This window comes from Hydra vulgaris, chromosome 03 (assembly GCF_038396675.1).
Source record: "Hydra vulgaris chromosome 03, alternate assembly HydraT2T_AEP".
Lineage (NCBI taxonomy): Eukaryota > Metazoa > Cnidaria > Hydrozoa > Anthoathecata > Hydridae > Hydra > Hydra vulgaris.
In genome coordinates, this window is record NC_088922.1 from 56,628,130 (window position 1) to 56,646,203 (window position 18,074).

The window sequence follows — 18,074 nt, forward strand, 5'->3', positions numbered from 1 at the left end:
GTTGTATATATTTAAGATGTATTTTTAATGAGAACGAACAGTGTTCCTCTCTTGTTACTTCAAAATCTAAAGTAGCCTCGCTAAGTAAATGAATAGTACCTCGATTAGAATTAAAAAATTGCTTACTGCTTGCAACACTTACTTCGAAAGTAGTTAAGAAGCTCTCATCAATTATTCTTATTTCTAAAATTAAATTATTTTCAGATTCTTATATTTGCTTACATTGGATAAAAAATTCTAATAAAATTTATGAAACATTCATTCAAAACCGTCTTGAAAAAATTAGAGATTTATTTGACTTTTCCTTTTGGGATTACGTCGAAACAGATCGTAATTCTGCGGATATTATATCACGAGGTGCTAGTATTGAAAATTTAACTAATAATCAGTTATGATTTGATGGACCCAAATTTCTTTATACTCCAGACATTTGTCCTTCCTTTGATCAAAATAAATTAATATACCCTCCAGAGAAAACAAAAATATTACTGATAACTAATGAATCGTTCATAGACTTGAAATTCATTGATATAACTAATTTTAATTCATACTCCGGTTTAATACGAGTAACTGCTTATATTCTAAAATTTGTATCTTGCTTAAAACATACGCAAGTACGAAATAACAATCTTTTACTTTCCTAACGCAAAAATAATTTGGATTAAATTTATCCAACAAAATATTTATAGTTCTAAGAATTATAAACAACAAAAAAATGATTTATGATTTCTCTTTGATAGCGAAGGAATAATAAGATGTAGGGGGAGATTGGGAAATGCTCCTATTAGTTACAATATTAAATTTCTAATATTTCTTCGAAAGCAAAGTCTTTTTACTGAATTGATTAATTTGCATTGTCATGAAAGTGTTGAGCACAACGGCGTAAAAGAAACGCTAAACTAAATAAAATTGGAATTTTGGATTCCAAAAGTTACAAATTTAATTCAAAAATTAATTTAAAAATGTTTTTTGTATCGAAGGTACGAAGGCAAAACTTATAGTTATCCTGATGTTCCTCAGTTACCTTTAAGTAGAGTAAACAATGATTATTTTTTTAAGTACACAGGAATTGATTACTGTGGACCATTATTTGTGAAAAATATATATACTGAAGGAGAATTTAAGTGTTGGATACTTTTAGCTTATTTAAGTGTTGGACACTTTTAGCTTCTCGTGCTAGTACACGTTTTATACATTTAGATTTAATTCCTGATTGTTCAGCTTTGGCTTGTACTCTAGGGTTGAAAAGTTTCATTAGAAAATTTGGTGCACCCTACGAATTTATTGGCGATAATGGATCATGTTTTACAGCTAATGAAACACAACAGTTTGCATCCTCAAGAGGCATTTTATCCCAGCGTTAAAATTGTAATGTATTTAAGCGTCTCAAAAAAAAACGTTTATTCAACGTGGAATCAATTTACGCAAAAAGCCACTTTAAAGACGATTCAAAATCTAGGCTTTATCAACGTTAAAAATAAACCGCTTTTTAAATGTCACATTTTCAACGTTGAATAAGCGAATAAATTTCAACGTATATTATCTTCTCAAAAAATCGCGTTTATCCAACGTTGAATAAAATTACGCAAATAATCACTGCAGAAACGTCGCAAGGTTTAAGGTTTATAAACGTTGGACGTTAGCTGCTTTTTCAACGATATAAGCTATTTATGAAACAGCGTTTATTCAACGTTACATATACCAACGTTGAAAATGTGGTAGTTGAAAGACGTTGAAAAAGTGTTACTTTGCCAACGTTAATAAACGTTGTTTTGACAATGTTGAGGAAGTGGCAATTATTGTCTCATTAACTAGCCATTACAAAAATAATTTGCCGTAAAGTAAAGGCAAGGAAAACCTAATAAAATGAATGCAGATGGTATAAAAAAACATTTTAATAAAGTTATGTTTTATAACTTCTTTTTATTGCGGCTAATTTAAAACTTTTAGATTTTGCATCAAATTGTATATAATATACATAAATCTCAGGGTATATTCGGTTTATTCAGGTTATTTTTGTTAATGATTTATTTATTTTAAGTTGAATATTTTAATAAATTGCAAAGTTATATTAAATATGTTATTAAATATAACTTTGCAAATTAAATATTAACTGACTCTTATTAAAATTAAATTAAAGAGTCAGATGTTTAAAGTAATATCAAAATTAATAAAACATAATAAGTCAGACTAAATTTAGTATGTTAACAGACACAAATTTTTATTTATTTGAAAAACTTTAAACACCTTACCCTAATTATCAAGCAAATACTTCAGTATAAAATCTTTGACCATTAATGAAAGTATGCACTATTATGTTTTTTTTGTATAAAAACACGCTTAGATAAAAAACTTTATTTCCGTTTTTTTTGAAAAACTTCCAATTTTAATAGGAAAAGTAAAAATAGTCCTAATTATAGAGTTGGTGTTGTATATTTAATTCTAACATTTATTCTTTATCATATAATTTTATTTATTTTAATAATTTGTATTTCTGCATGCATTTATGGGTAAATTTATGAATATATATAAAAAATATATACATTTTATATATGTATATATATATATATATATATATATACATATATATATATATATATATATATATATATATATATATATACATATATATATATATATATATATATATATATATATATATATTTATATATTATATTTATATATAGATATAAATATATATATATATATATATATATATATATATATATATATATACATATATATATACATATATATATATATAAATATATATTTATTTATATATATATATATATATATATATATATATATATATATATATATATATATATAAATATATATATATATATATATATATATATATATATATATATATATATATATATATATAATTTATATATATATATACAGGGGCGGATTAGGCCACCGGGACACCGGGACATTTCCCGGTGGGCCGTCAGCAATACAACATTTTAAAATTTTATAATATTTTAAAACGTATTTTCTTTAAATTCTTTAATAAATTTCTAGAATAGTAATAAAAAACTGTGAGTTGAAATTTACTTCAGATTTTTCTTTATTCAACTTTGTTTTCACTATAGATTATTGTTTAAATAAAACGAGTTAAATAAAAACGCGTTAAATAATTTATTATACATATCTTATATAGAATTTTTAATTTAATGTAACGCTTCTTTTATAATTTATTATTTCAATAAACATTTTCTAAATCAAAACAATATTATAAATATAATATAAAATATCTAACAAAAAAAGTAATTAGGTATTTATATAAATATTGGTTTTTTATTAATATGGTATTTTACTATTTAAAAATTAAAAGTAATCTATTTATATTTTATATAGTATGTATAATATTAACAAGAAATCCCTACACAGTTTATAAAAATAAATATGAATGATTTATTATTAATGAAGATGTAGGTTTATTTAATTAAATATGTAGGTTTAATAATAATATAGGTAATAATAATGTAGGTTTAATATAATATAGGTTTATTTTAAAAAATATTAAAATTAGTATATTCTAAAATTTTAAGTTATATTTTTTAAAAATTAACAGATTAACAAACTTCACACAAATAACGATACAGTCGCAGGTCTTCCATTCATAACACTTATTTAAAAATAGAGCAATTCCACGACCAATTAAATCATAGAGCAATTCCACGACCGTCACAGCGTGACACTCGTCATTTTTTTTGTCTTAAGCCTTTAATATTTTAATATTAAAATAGATATAAGAATTTTTTTTGCTTTTTAGTTAGCTTATAATAGGTGCTACAAAAAACAAGAAGAAAAATTTGGGTGGATATATTGGCCTCTCATTCATGCAAGAAAATATAAAACGTCACAGCGTGACCAATATTTTCTCATTGTTTTTTAGTTTTTAGATCAACACCGTGATTCAGTTAATATAGATGAACTGAATTATTAACTTGGCATTAAACAAAAAATTTAGACATTACTTTTACAAGTTTCATAGCTAAATTACATTTTTTAAATTAAATTTTAAACAGGTGCACCTTTAATTAACTAGTGGTAAACGTCACAGCGTGACGTCACAGCGTGAACAGACACATTTGGGTAGTTATAAACCAGGTAAATGGGCTGTTTTTAATAAATTTAAAACTTAGTAGAGAGGTATAAAACAAATATATAATTACATCTTTATAAAAATAGTTCTTATATAGTAATCTTCAGAACACGCCCATACTATATCAGTGTCTAATCGCATTCATATTATATTGCTGTCATATAAACAACGTTTTAAAGTTTTTTAGTGATTTTATTTGTAGACATAAGCTGTTTGACTAAATACTTGGCACTTGAATAGGATGGCATTTGTATTTTCCCATTATTAAGTTCGCTGCAAATATTCCTGGTTTTGCTGGTGTTTATGTAAATAACTCATCAATTTTAAATTTTTAAATTGTATTTATTATATCTTCCAAAGAAACAAAATAGACATTGAAATTAGTCTCATTTTTAACAGCTTTATGAAAAGTTATGGCATCAGTATTATATGTTTTGTCTGGATTATTTTTTGCGTTGCTATTCTTTTAACGGTCCCACCAATAGCATGTACCGATCCTTTCCCATGTGAAGCAGCAAAAAAGTTCCAGAATAATTTTAAATCATGCTGCTCTTCCAACCAGGGTATTGATGATGCAATAAAACGATATTTAAATTGATTACTTGGCTCGTCTGTTTAAATCTGTAGTATTTTAACACTTGATTCAATATGGTTATATAATAAATTATGAACAAATACAAGAATAAATTTTTTTGAATGGGTTACATCATCTGAAGCTATGACAGATGACGAGAATAAATTTTGGTACTAAAATACAGCAGTAAACACAGTAACTTGCTTCTTGTACCAATGTGCTGACTGCACTTCATCTTGCCACAAAGTTGAAAAATTTTCAGCAAAATTCACTTGAAGGACGGCTGTGTCTGGTTTACTTTGAGGTTGGATCTTATGATCACGATGTCTTTGATTGTTTCTGTTTAATAAAATAATGCCAAACAAATGAAGCCAAAGATTTTGAAAAGGTGCTGTAAAGATCATCAACTATTCCCTTTTTTTAAATCTTTTTAATACATTCTTTTCAATTACCATCTGCAACTTTTTCCCATTGGTACCATGTAATGCATTTATTCTTGTCAATTTCATTCAAAACATATAGATTATGAACTATATATGAAAACATATAGATGATGATATATATACAAAACATATAGATTATGATCACAACATGCAAAGATGCTTTGCAGCATCTTTGCATGTAGTACACATATTATTATAACAAATGTCTTTTTCACTATCATATACAATGCTAAGAGGAAATTCATGTGAATACAATAGAAAATTTGAATCAAACTTGTGCAGGGCTTCAAGGATAAGAATTATTTTTTGATGTCGTTGACAACAACAAACATTTCTTGACATTGAACTAGACAAAAGCACATGTGATGGGCGTAAACTTGCAAACTTTGATTTTCCAACTGATTCTTCAGGATAATAACATTTAAAAACAGCATAAACTTCAATAACATTTACATACAAATAATGTTTTTGCAGTTTTTTCTTGTTCTTTAATCTCACCACAATGGTGTCTCTTTTACCGGGTGCTTGACGGGATATATCATCACGGTGGTAAAAATCAAGAACCAATTTTACAGTTAAAGCATCTAATGCATTTTCACTAAGTATTTTTTCTGGACTAGGGGTTTCATTCATTTTTGTTAAAAGTTTTTGTACAACTTTTGCTGTCTTTCTGGGTGATTTTGGTAGTGCTGATTTGGCTCTCTTAACAGCTTTTCCAAGAGTGCTTAAAGATTTGTAAGAGGGTGATGTAACAGCTACAGATTTTAATTCTGCTATTTTTTGTCTGCTCTTTTTCTTTCAATGCCTTTCTTTTTCTCGTTGAGGCTCCAATTTAGAAAGTCGTCTTTCTTTTCTCTTTTTTGAATCTTTTTCTTTAAATACTTTTTCGCCAAATTTTTCTAACTGCCTTTCACGATATTTCCTTCGACGTTAAGCATGAGTAAGAGACATATTAAACCCTTGAAAGATTAAAAAAAAGCAACACAATAGTTATGGAGATGGACGTATTACATCCAAGGCTCAATGAAGTTACAACTATCTTTTACAGAGAGGCTCTATGTATCCCAAAACAGAGCCTCAAGGATAACTGAGCAAATGTTGCCTATCCAAAACATACCTATATTTCGTAGTTTTTGTAGAAAACCCAAAGAAAGTTAACTGCACAATAATCTCCCCGATTAAAGTTGATAAAAACTAAATTTTGGTTTCAGTTAAGCAGTTTTGAATATTGTTTTAAACTTTGTTAAAAAATTGTCACACCGTGACGTCACGGCGTGACATAAAAAGATTCTAAAAATAACTTGAGCTAATTATATTTTTAAACATGTTAGTATTTATTTAGATGTATTAGATAGAGTTCTAATTGCGCTGGAATTTTGAAATCCTAAATTTTATTGGTTGTCTTAGAAATAAAACTATTGGTACCCTAATTGTCACAGCGTGACATGTCACAGTGTGACAATAGTGGTAATAACATTTGATTAAAATAAATGGTTTTCTAAATTCGTCAGGCAATAAGTATGTTTTTATCATAATTAGCAATGATTAGTGCAGCTAAAAACCTGACTGCAATGAGCAAGACAGTTTTTGAACTTTTTATAGGTTCAATTGAACTTCGGCGATTAAAAACGATTTAAATTATCGCAAAAACGCCTATTTTTACCTTCTGTTTCAGCACATATAATTTTTTATGATAGCGGCATACTATAAAAACTATATATTTTATGAAAGAGGAAAAGTAGAGCTTTCTACTGATATATAGTATTATGTATATTGGCTTCGTTTAATTTTTTCATTTGTGAGACGGTCGTGGAATTGCTCCATAGTAGTTAAAAGGCTAATACAAATGTTTCTTTTTTTATTTTTTTGCAGGTGTGATGTCTAAGCGAAAAAGTGGACATGAAAAGTTACGTGAGAAAAACATAAAGCTTCTGCGAGAAGATGCTAAAACAACTAAAAATCTACTATCAATGTTTTCTAAACTGAATTCAAATACCCTGCAACACCATGCTGATGCTGAGCCTGTTGATGAGGTTCAATCTCACGTTGCTAAAGAGACCCAAACAAGCCTTGATGATGAAGATGGCGTTCATGCTGACACTAATGAAATGACCCAACCAATCCTCATTCTAAACATCACAGCTTCTTTAAGCATGGTTGAACCTACTGGTGATAACGAAAAAACTACTACCCGAGTGAATGATTGGTTTAATAAGCCTCACCTGAATGAACTGACAACTTTCTATAAATATCAGCCACATTAGCCTGAAACACGTCACTTTAATTCAAAAATGGTATATTATCGTCCTGAAGATGATATGCAGCGTATGTTTCTTTCATTTTCAGAAGAAGAAGAGTGCCTGTTTTGCAGTGTTTATTTGGCACATGGAAATGAGAAGCAGAAACCAAGTTCGTTTGTAACAGGTTTTAGCAGTTGGACTCATATTCATCAACGTATTGTGGAACACGAATCGTCAAAGAGACACCAAGAATGTGTCGAGGCTCATCTACATTTCTCTGCTAATCAAACCATTCTAGATATGGTACAAGGTCAGCAATATAGTCTACGAAAACAGCAAGTTTTACATCGTAGATTGATCGTGGACAGAGTAGTGTCAATTGTCAAAGTGATTGGTAAACGCGGTATGTCATATCGAGGTAAGGCTGGTTGCGAAGCCGTCAATGTTTTGGCTAACGACAGAGTGGATCATGGAACATTTCTTGAAATCGTGATTCTTGTTGCGAAGTACGATGAAATTCTAAAAGCGCATTTGAAGGAAATTATCGACAAAGGCATGGTGAATGATAAACAGGATAAGAGGAATAGAGCTAACAGAAATACTGTTAGCTCTATTTGGCTTACAGTGGATTTGGAAATATCATTTCCAAATCTACTGTAAACCAAATTATATTAGGAATCGCTAAATTAATGAAAACTGCCATTGCTGAAGAAGTACAACAAGCGGGAACATTCTCAGTGCAACTTGACACAACTCAAGATGTAACACAAGCGGATAAATGAGCGATAGTCCTGCGATACGTTACCGACAAAGTTGAGGAGCGACTTATTAGTGTTGTCGATTCACATTCTGGAAAAGGCAGTGATCTGTGCAAATTGATGTCAAATGTTTTGGAACAGAATGGCATTGATATTACTAAATGTGTGCCAGATAGTACTGATGGCGCGTCTAATATGGCCGGGGCATACAATGGATTTACTACATTCTTAGAAAAAGCGTCTCCTGGACACATTCACACATGGTGTTATGCGCATGTTTTAAATCTGGTCGTATGTGACGCCACCAGCATTAATGAAGCTTCAATGACACTTTTTGGTATACTTCAAAAGGCTGCTATGTTTTTTCATGAGTCCTACTTGAGAATGGACCTTTAGACTGATCACATGAAAGAAAAAAATGGCCAAAACATTCACAAACGACTAAGTGTTATCGGTGCTACTAGATAGGGGTCCAAACACGATGCCCTTCAAAAGTTTTTTGGTACGTTTCGCGACAGTGAAGGAGCATTATACACAGACGTCGTTCAAGTACTGGAAATAGCAGTCTCTTCCACTAAATTAAGTGTTGAAGCACGCTATGATGCGCAGTGTCTACTAACGTCCTTATTGAAGTATAAGACTGTACTGAAGGGATTTGTATACCTAAGAATAATGGAGTCAACCACACCACTGTCCAAATACCTACAGACATCTGGATTGATTTTCATAAAGGCGTTTAAGATGGTTAAAGTAACTATTTTAGAAATTCAGACTTAATCACGCAATTTTGATCAAGTTAAGGTGGTTGCAGACTATTTCATTAATGTGTCCGCAACCATTCTTGACGAGAAAGAATGTGATTGTGTTATACAGACAGATTTGCCAATGGTACGCAAATGAATAAGAAAAGTAATGGCAGGAGATTTAGCAAATGATGATCCACTTACAGATCCTTTAAAAAAGTTTGAACTAGAGGTCCACAATGGTATTCTAGACACAGCACAGTGTTAAGAAGTCTGTCGACTCGGTTTGCATCACATGGTGAACTGTACTCTGATATGAGTTGTTTTGACCCCAACGGATTTTCTGAGTTATTGGAATGTAATATTCCAAAAAAAGCCCTTTAGAAAATCTCATGTCATATTTCGGCAACAGGTGTGTAATTTACTTATAAATATAATTGATTGGTTTCTTGTTATATTTTATTAGTAATTGCCAAGTATTTTTGTTTTCCAAATTGGTAAACTTTATTAAATTTTTAATTATCATTAGATAAGGTTATCTCTTTTGTTCTTTATTTTGAATATTTATAAGATTATCTTTATCTTTTTATATTTTAGGCCAAGAAGAAGCGCAGCTGTTGCTTGAGCTGTTGGACTTTGCAAAAAAGTGGCCAGTTTTAAAAAAAACAATGGAAGAGAGTTACGATTGTTCCGATCAAATCACGATTGATGAGGATGAGGTTAAAAATGAAGTATTTTAATTTCAGGGCTTTCTGGTGCTTTCTTTCTTTTGTAATATTTAATTTCATAAAAATTTTATAAACATAACTTCTTTGAATTCTATATTTTAATTCCAGTTTATATATATACATGTATATATAGGTAAGATTAATTTTGTGTCGCTTTAAATAAATTTGTTGTTATATTTTTTTTATTTAGCTTTGTAGAAAAGTGAGTGATAATAAGCTGTTGCTAGCTGTTGCTATGTGTAAAATAAGTTAATGACTGTAGTAATAATGAATTAAATTACTGTAATTGAAACTGTAATCGCTTACCTGTATACAGGTGTGTAATTTAGGTATACAGTACAGTGCATGTAATGTTAAAATTATTAAGAAACTATACTGTCTGTAAATACTGAACTAACTTAGGCAAACATAATTACTGTTCATTTCTGTTTTTATATTATATCAACTTATTATTTTTTTTATTACAGGATGGGTAAGAAATAAGAGCTGAAAGTTACTCATTGAGCCCAGGTGGAAATATTGCGATCCGAAGGCAAGTCATTTAGAGCAATTTGGCAGATCTTTAATATATCACTTGGTACTGCTTGTAAAACATTTAACGGATCCGTGACACTAAAAGGTATTCATCACCCCCTCGCTCTAGCCGACCAAAGAGAACTACAGTGCAAGATGATCGTGTGATTTATAGGATTGCTGTATGCACGCCTCGTGCAACGTCTGGGTTCAAAACTATTCGAAGAAGATTATCTGAAAAAGGTTAAAAAAGCTGCAGACAAGCAAGAAAGCCAAAGCTATCATTGAAAAACAGTAAAGATCGATTGCAATTTTGTGAGAAATACAAGGGCTGGTCCGAGCATGATTTGGAACGAGTTATGTTTAGTGATGAGTCAACGTTCACAAAATTTACTTTCTACGCACCAAAAGTTTGGCGTCCAGCACTAATAAGGTACAATAGCAAGTACGTGTTGCCCATTGTCAAACAACCAAAGAAGGTGATGATCTGGGGAGCAATATCAGTGTTTGGTCGTGCATGTCTCTGGGATATGCCAGACGGAACTACCATTAATGGTAATGTTCACTTGTGTATTTCAAAAAATAATTGCCTAATTTTATGGAAATACATGGAACCACAGCCTTTCAACATGATGGGGCACCATTCCATGGTACTAAAGCAGTGAAACAGTGGCTTACATTATCAGGTTTTGAAACCTTGGGACCATGGCCAGGTAACTCGCCTGATCTAAATCCCATTGAAAAATGTGTGGTACACTATAAAGAGAAAAGTGGCAGAAAACAATCCAACCTCTCAGGCTGATCTCCTGGAAAAATTCAAGCAAGCGTGGACATCGGATATCACCGAAGATTACTGTCGTCACTACTAAATAATTTAAACAAACTACTTTATTTTTGTGCAATATGAACTATTTTTAGTCTATCAGCTATGGTGCTTATTGTTAGTTTTATTTTCTTTATATTATTACTCATTTGCTATTTTTCACTAGAATAAAAGAAAGCGTTTTGCAACTTTTTTATGTGTTTCCAAACTTTTGTCCGTATATATATACATATATATATATATATATATATATATATATATATATATATATATATATATATATATATATATATATATATATATATATATATATATATATATATTCATATATATATATATATAAATTTATATATATATATATATATATATATATATATATATATATATATAATATATATATATATATATATATATATATTATGTATATATATATATATATATATATATATATATATATTATATATATATATATATATATATATATATATATTTATATATATATATATATATATATATATATATATATATATATATATATATATATATATATATATATATATATAATATTATATATATATATATATATATATATATGTAGAGTTCCACGCGGTTATTAAAACAAATCTCGTTTTAAAAAATAAAAATAATGAAATCATTACTATAAGTATATAGTCTTAAATGTTAAAAAAAAATAATGAAAGAAAAAAAAAAAAAAATTGAACAAGCTATTTATAGATTTTAAAGTAAACGGAAAAAGTATAATTTCATTTAAGAAAAAGTGTTTAACTTTCATTATTTTTTTAAAATCTTGTAGTGATCCAAAATTTTTCCAATTAGTTTTAAATTGGTCGGCTGCAAAGCTGGTTTAATTTTTATTAACATTTAATTTTTAGTTATTTCACGCGATATAAGCAAAATAGTTTCTTACACAATCATGATGCGTAGCTGACCGCTGGGAAGGAAAAGTTGTCTTTTTTCATCAATTTAAATTTTTTTTTTAAATCCTTGTCGATTATTTACGTCAACTAATTAGCCATATTAAGGTTTTGCAATAATTAAAAAAAATTGGCATCAAATAGTTAAAAAAAACCCACTCAACTTCCTGTTGCGTAGCTGACTGCCAAAACTAAACATTTAAATGTCGCAAATTCTGTCAATTTTTTTAAATGCAACAATTAGTTTTGCCCAAACTATTTTGAACTTCAAAACATTTATAGTCAATTAGAAATTATTTAAAACTCCAAAAGACTTTATAGTCAATATAAAGATATGGAATCACTGCAGGAACCAGTTGCTTGCGCATCCAATGAAAATAAAAAAGGTGAGCATTGTGTTTTTATAGAGTTTTTAAGTAATTTTTACATTTATTTGAATGTTTACTTTTTTTATTACAGCTATAAAGATAAAAAATAGAAAAGCAATGAATCAAAAGAATTACATGAGTAGAAATCATGAAGAAAAGAAATTCAAAGCTAAAGAAAATGCAAAATTTGTCAACTTACCCGAAAGCTTTTTTTTTTAATAAACAGTCTATAGATTCTGAAAAACGGCGGCTTTTTGTAAAAAAAGTCTGACTGGATATAGTAAACCAATTGTGACTGGAACTTTTAAAATAATTTTTTTTTGATACGACTAAATATTTTCTTTGTAAAGTAAAAAGGAAGCGATGTTCTAAAAGTTACGTTTTTGTCCAAAAAACACATGAATCTCAATATCTCCCATGCGCATGCGCCAATCCTGACAATACTACAGTAAATGATGAAATGGTCAATAAGGAAGTTTCTGAGTAACATTCGAGGTTTTTAAATATTCTATTTACATACGTGTTGGTTTTTTATACATACAAAACTTATGAAAATGTATAACAATTATCCTTTGTAGTCTGACAATGTAACGCAGTTTGTGGTTAGTGTTCATTACAGTAATTATATAATGCCGCGTGTACATATATATTATACAATTTAATCGTTGAGATTGAAGTTATTATGCGTTCAAAAATTAAATTATATGAGATAACACAAAAAAAAAATCGCATAAAACACACAAATAAAGTATCGCATAAAAAAGGACCGCATAAAAAGATGTTTGATTGCAGTGTAGTTTAAGTTATTGCTGCATTTCAAAATGCATGTGTGGGGCCAATATCAAACAATTTTTTATCCTTGCTTGATCAATCCACGCACAACTATGGAAGAACCCTCTCCGTAGTAGAAAATTAAATCAATTGACTCCGTAGTAGAGAAATGAATCAATTGATTATTCTCATCAAGAGAATACAATGGGTTTGGATTTTAATTTAGAACTAAACCTTAAAGAAATACAATTACAATGACACATATCGAGAAACTTTATTAAAACTAAAAATACAAAACTAACTTCTAAGTTTTCTTTGGTCTTTTGAAGTTCATCTTGATATCATATTGAGAGCAAATATTTTTAAAGATTCAGTTACATTGTAATACAATATAAACCCCATTGGCGCCAAGGTAAAATAAGTTACGAAAAATATTTAAACAGAAAAAAATACTTGAGTACTAAATTTTTTATGAATAACTAAACTTTTAGATTTTTAAAGTGCAACAGAGCATTCAAGGAGTTATGAATAGTACAAATTGTACTGTTCATAACTCTTTAAACAATATTTAGCTAAAACGAGCTAATCAGAGAACAAGCAAGAACTTATAAAGTGTATATTAATAAAACTTGCTTAAAGTTTTAACTGAAAATAACTAACCTATAATAAACAAAAACCTTAAATAATGACGCTATTATAAATTATTTATCAAAACTTTATCATTATAATTTCTTTGCCAAAACGAAGTTATTATCATAAAGCAACTTCGTTTATATTATAATTAAGCTAAGGTATTATAATTTTTTTAGCAAAACTTAGCTAGATGCACTAAAACAATAAAAAAGTATTAAAAACTGCATTTATTAAGAAACAGAAACCTTATATATTAGTTGTGAAATCGTAAAAAGTAATAATATTATGATTCTAAAAAAATGCAGGTTTAAAAAAATTGTTTGAATTCTTTAATGCCGTATAAATTTAATTCTTATTTATTAAACTCTGTCTCAATTATTAATGTACATGTATATTTTAACAGAGTTTTTTTTAATTAAAAATAAAGTTTTAAACGAATTAATAAAAGATCTAATTTTTACGTTGATTTACTTTCATTTTTTCAATAAGAAGTGAATATTTTAAAAATTTGTGCAAATAGTGAATTTTTTTAAATTACATCAACGTTGCTCAAAAAAAAAAGGCATTACTATTTCAAAATTAGACCAAGAGTCATTGGGATTACACATTTGTTTGAAAGACTCCTTTTTTAAAAAAAAATATAAAAAAACTTTGATATATGATTCTTAAAACATTGTGACCATTGAATGCTTAATCAAATAACTGAGATTTAATAGAAGATCTTATAAGACCTTATCAAATATTATTTTTTATAAGATTTTTTCATGACGTCTATTGTACCAAGAGACATGGGTTCAATAGAGACCCGTGTGTATAAATTGTCTTGAACGATTCTGCAAAAAAATCTCGGCTTAAAACTTTCTTCTTTAAAAACTCACTAGAAATGGAAAGCGTTTATCAATTTTCAGAAAAAGAGACATGTACTGATGAAAAAAAACATTGAAGAAGGTACTATTTATAAAATATTATTAAACAAAGGGACAACTATAAATAAAAAAAAAACAACAACCATAGAGATCGGAAATAACTTTGACAAAAAACTCGATAGTATAAGTCATCATCAAATGAGTTTTTATAATAAAAATGAACCAAATGTTATTTTCCCTAATATTTATAATGTTTTGTCATAATAGTATTTAATAATAATAATAATATATATACATATATATTTTTATATATATATGTGTGTGTAGCCTTATTTCTTTTTTTTTTACTAAAAAAATAAAAAAGGTAAATATTGTTATAAATTATTTATAATAATATTTATTTTTGCGCTCCCGTAAAAAAAAGCTAAATAAGTTCTCTAAGCTGAAAGTTGATAAACGCTTTTCATTTCCACTGCGAGTTTACCATACTATATCATCATCATCATCATCATCATCATCATCATACCGTCTAACATCTGAACCTCAAACTTTTTCATTCTAAACTGCTTTTTTCAAAATCTCACCACCTTAAAAAAAAAAAAAAAAAAAAAAATGCAAAATTACCAATTTTCTACATAAAGAGACACCTAAAGAGTTTTTCTTTCACTAAAAACGTGAAAATTTATAATTTAACTGAAAGACAAAAAGTTTTTTTGCAATATATCTTTCTTCTGAATCCAAAAACTAAAGTGCAGACGCTGATTACCAGTAAGTTGTTTATCTTTTGTTTTTCATTAGTGTTTTAATACTTTATTATCTTATTTGAATGTAATTCATTTTTGTGCAAATAATAAATAAACAAGTTCAAATATAAAACAAAAACAATAAATAATAACCTTTTATTCACCTTCATTTTATATACTTTTCAGGCATTTGATAACGGTTGATGTTATTATGTATTATTATCAAATTTTTTATTAAGTATTACAGGTTTATGAAATGTTAAAACTGCTTAATCAAAAAAAAGTCAATGATCAATGTTTTATTAAAAATTACTCGAAAAGAAAAGTTGAAATTGAAACAAAATTAAAAGAAATGCAGAATAAGGTAACTTGATGTTTTTTAAAATATTTAAATAGTTTTAAAAAGAAAACTTTTTTTTTTTAAAAAAAAAAAAAAAAGAGTTTTTAATAGCACTCATAATTTTTTTTAGTTTTAGCTTCAGGAGTTTTTAGCTTTAGACTACTTTTAAAAATAATTTGTTGTTCATAATAGCATACTTACATGACTCGAAAATATCTTGGATATTCAGGCAGAAGGCGAAAACAAACTACTTATTGAAGCGTTATCGTTTTATGTTAAGAAAAATGTTTTGCGTCCATCGAAAAATGTTTAAAAGATTAGTAAACATTTTACGTCTATATTAAAGATGCTAAAAACACTTCAAGACCAAGTTGAACAATACTATAAGAATTGAGAAGATCTTTATATAGCTTTTTATAAGGTTTTTAAGTAATAAAAATCTTAAAGAATGTTAAACCACTGTGCCATATTCATTTATTGTACATATATTCTTTTCTTGAAATATAGTTATGAGGTTTTAAATTATTGTGTTAGTTATAAAGAAAGATATCTAAACAATTTTTAAAAGTACCAATAAATATGTTTGGCCCATGAGTTTTATTATTAAAAAAAGCAGTTGATGGAAACAATTCACCTTTGCGTGATTGCTAATTTATGGAAAAGGTTTTATTTAAAGAATACGAAAAATTTGCAAGTTTTCTCGTGTAAATTTATGTCTAAACCATTTAAGCAAACAATTTATTATCGCACGTGATGTGATCAAATTTCTAATAACTTACCCAGTAATTTAAGGAACAAAATGTTGCTTATTCAAATTTGGTCAAAGTAGAAAACAACTTTTGTTGTTAAAAAAAAAAAATTAAAAATTACATTTATGTAATTGTGTATTTGCATTGTAACGGCTTCAAGATTGAGTTTATATATATATATATATATATATATATATATATATATATATATATATATATATATATATATATATATATATATATATATATATATATATATATATATATATATATACATATATATATATATATGTATATGTATATATATATATACAGAAAGTGAAAGAAATCTTTCTTTTAGACAACCATGTGTTTGGTTGCCGACGTATAAATAATAAATTATTGGAACGAATTTAGTAACTTTCATCAAAGTTAGTATCTTAGCAATTTTACTGACTTACTCGTAAACGGTTATTTAAATATGATAAAAATAAAAAAAAATTAAAAATTATGGTTTGGAGAGTAAGCAAGGTGAACATATCAGATGTAATAGGGTTCGTATATAGGGATTACGTGTGTGCCAGGTTGGTGGCATATTGGCGTGGTCCAGACAGAAAATCGAGTTGATGCGATTCCGAAAAAGTTAAACAGATGAGTAGGCATTAAGAGGTCATTTGTAAGTGTGTGGTTGGTTACGTGCAGTTTGCAGCCTTTTGATAAAAAGAGTTATAAGTTTGACTAAGTGTTGGGACAATGAAGTTTGCAATGAAAACTTACAGTGTGTACTTCAAGAAGTTTACAATGAGGTGGGAAAATGGATCCAGCTTGAATGGTGTAATGAATGGCTGTAAATGGTGACATTGTCATGTATGGGTTGATGTTAGTTCTTTGGTAATTTATGCACAATTCAAAATGGTTAAACTACTGTAGAAGATGCAACTTGGCTACGAAAAGAAATTTTTGATGATCATTTAAACTTGGCGGAGCTGTAAGCTGTAATGCAAGGATTTAATAGAGTTTTGACGTCAAAACTAAAGAAAGGTACTATTTTTACAGATTCTACAGATTAGTGACTGTGTTCCTCTGGGTTTCAGACGCTCTTACTAGTAAGTCAAGATTGAAATCAAAAGCGATGATTGAAATTTGATTTAAAAAAGACAAAGCGTTCTGTTACTCTTTATTGAAGAATATGGTCTTTGTAAAATTGTTCCTTTAAAAAATAATAATTCATCAGGCATTGTGAAGAGTTCAAAGCAAATGGTTATATAATTTGACAGAGGCTGAGTATTTAAACAATACCATTGGAATATTAATTGCAGAAAACCGAATTAATTTCCAGCATACACAGGACAACCGGACACTTCGGAGTAAATCGAACGTTAAACTTTGTTTGTAAAGTAACTCCTATAGCTACCGAAAACGACATTTAAACTGTAATTAAAAATTGCGAACCATCTTAGTTAATAAATCCAATACCTTTACAATGGGTAAAGGAAAAATTGAGCGGTAAAGAAAATTGGTAAAAGGTGGCCATTGATGTCACGCATTTTGGCAGAAAAAAATTTCTTACACTAATAGATTGCGTACCTTTAAGATACACACTTTGGCAACAACTTTCGATTTTATACAAAAGTTTTGCCATTACTTGAATACTCCGCTCGACCTTTTGTGAGCAAGGAGCGCCATTGGAAATTTTGACAGATAACAAAGCAACTTTTAAAATTGACCAGATAAGAAGTTTTCTTGATGGC

At 28.1% G+C, this 18,074-nt stretch overlaps 1 long non-coding RNA gene across 1 annotated transcript; it reads left to right on the forward strand.

Moving 5' to 3' along the window:
• The first annotated feature begins 14,501 nt into the window (after nucleotides 1–14,501).
• LOC136078291 (uncharacterized) lies at nucleotides 14,502–16,117 on the forward strand. Its single transcript, XR_010637700.1, has 3 exons — nucleotides 14,502–15,280; nucleotides 15,495–15,619; nucleotides 15,788–16,117. It is a non-coding gene; the product is annotated as an uncharacterized LOC136078291 (long non-coding RNA).
• Nucleotides 16,118–18,074: the final 1,957 nt, after the last annotated feature.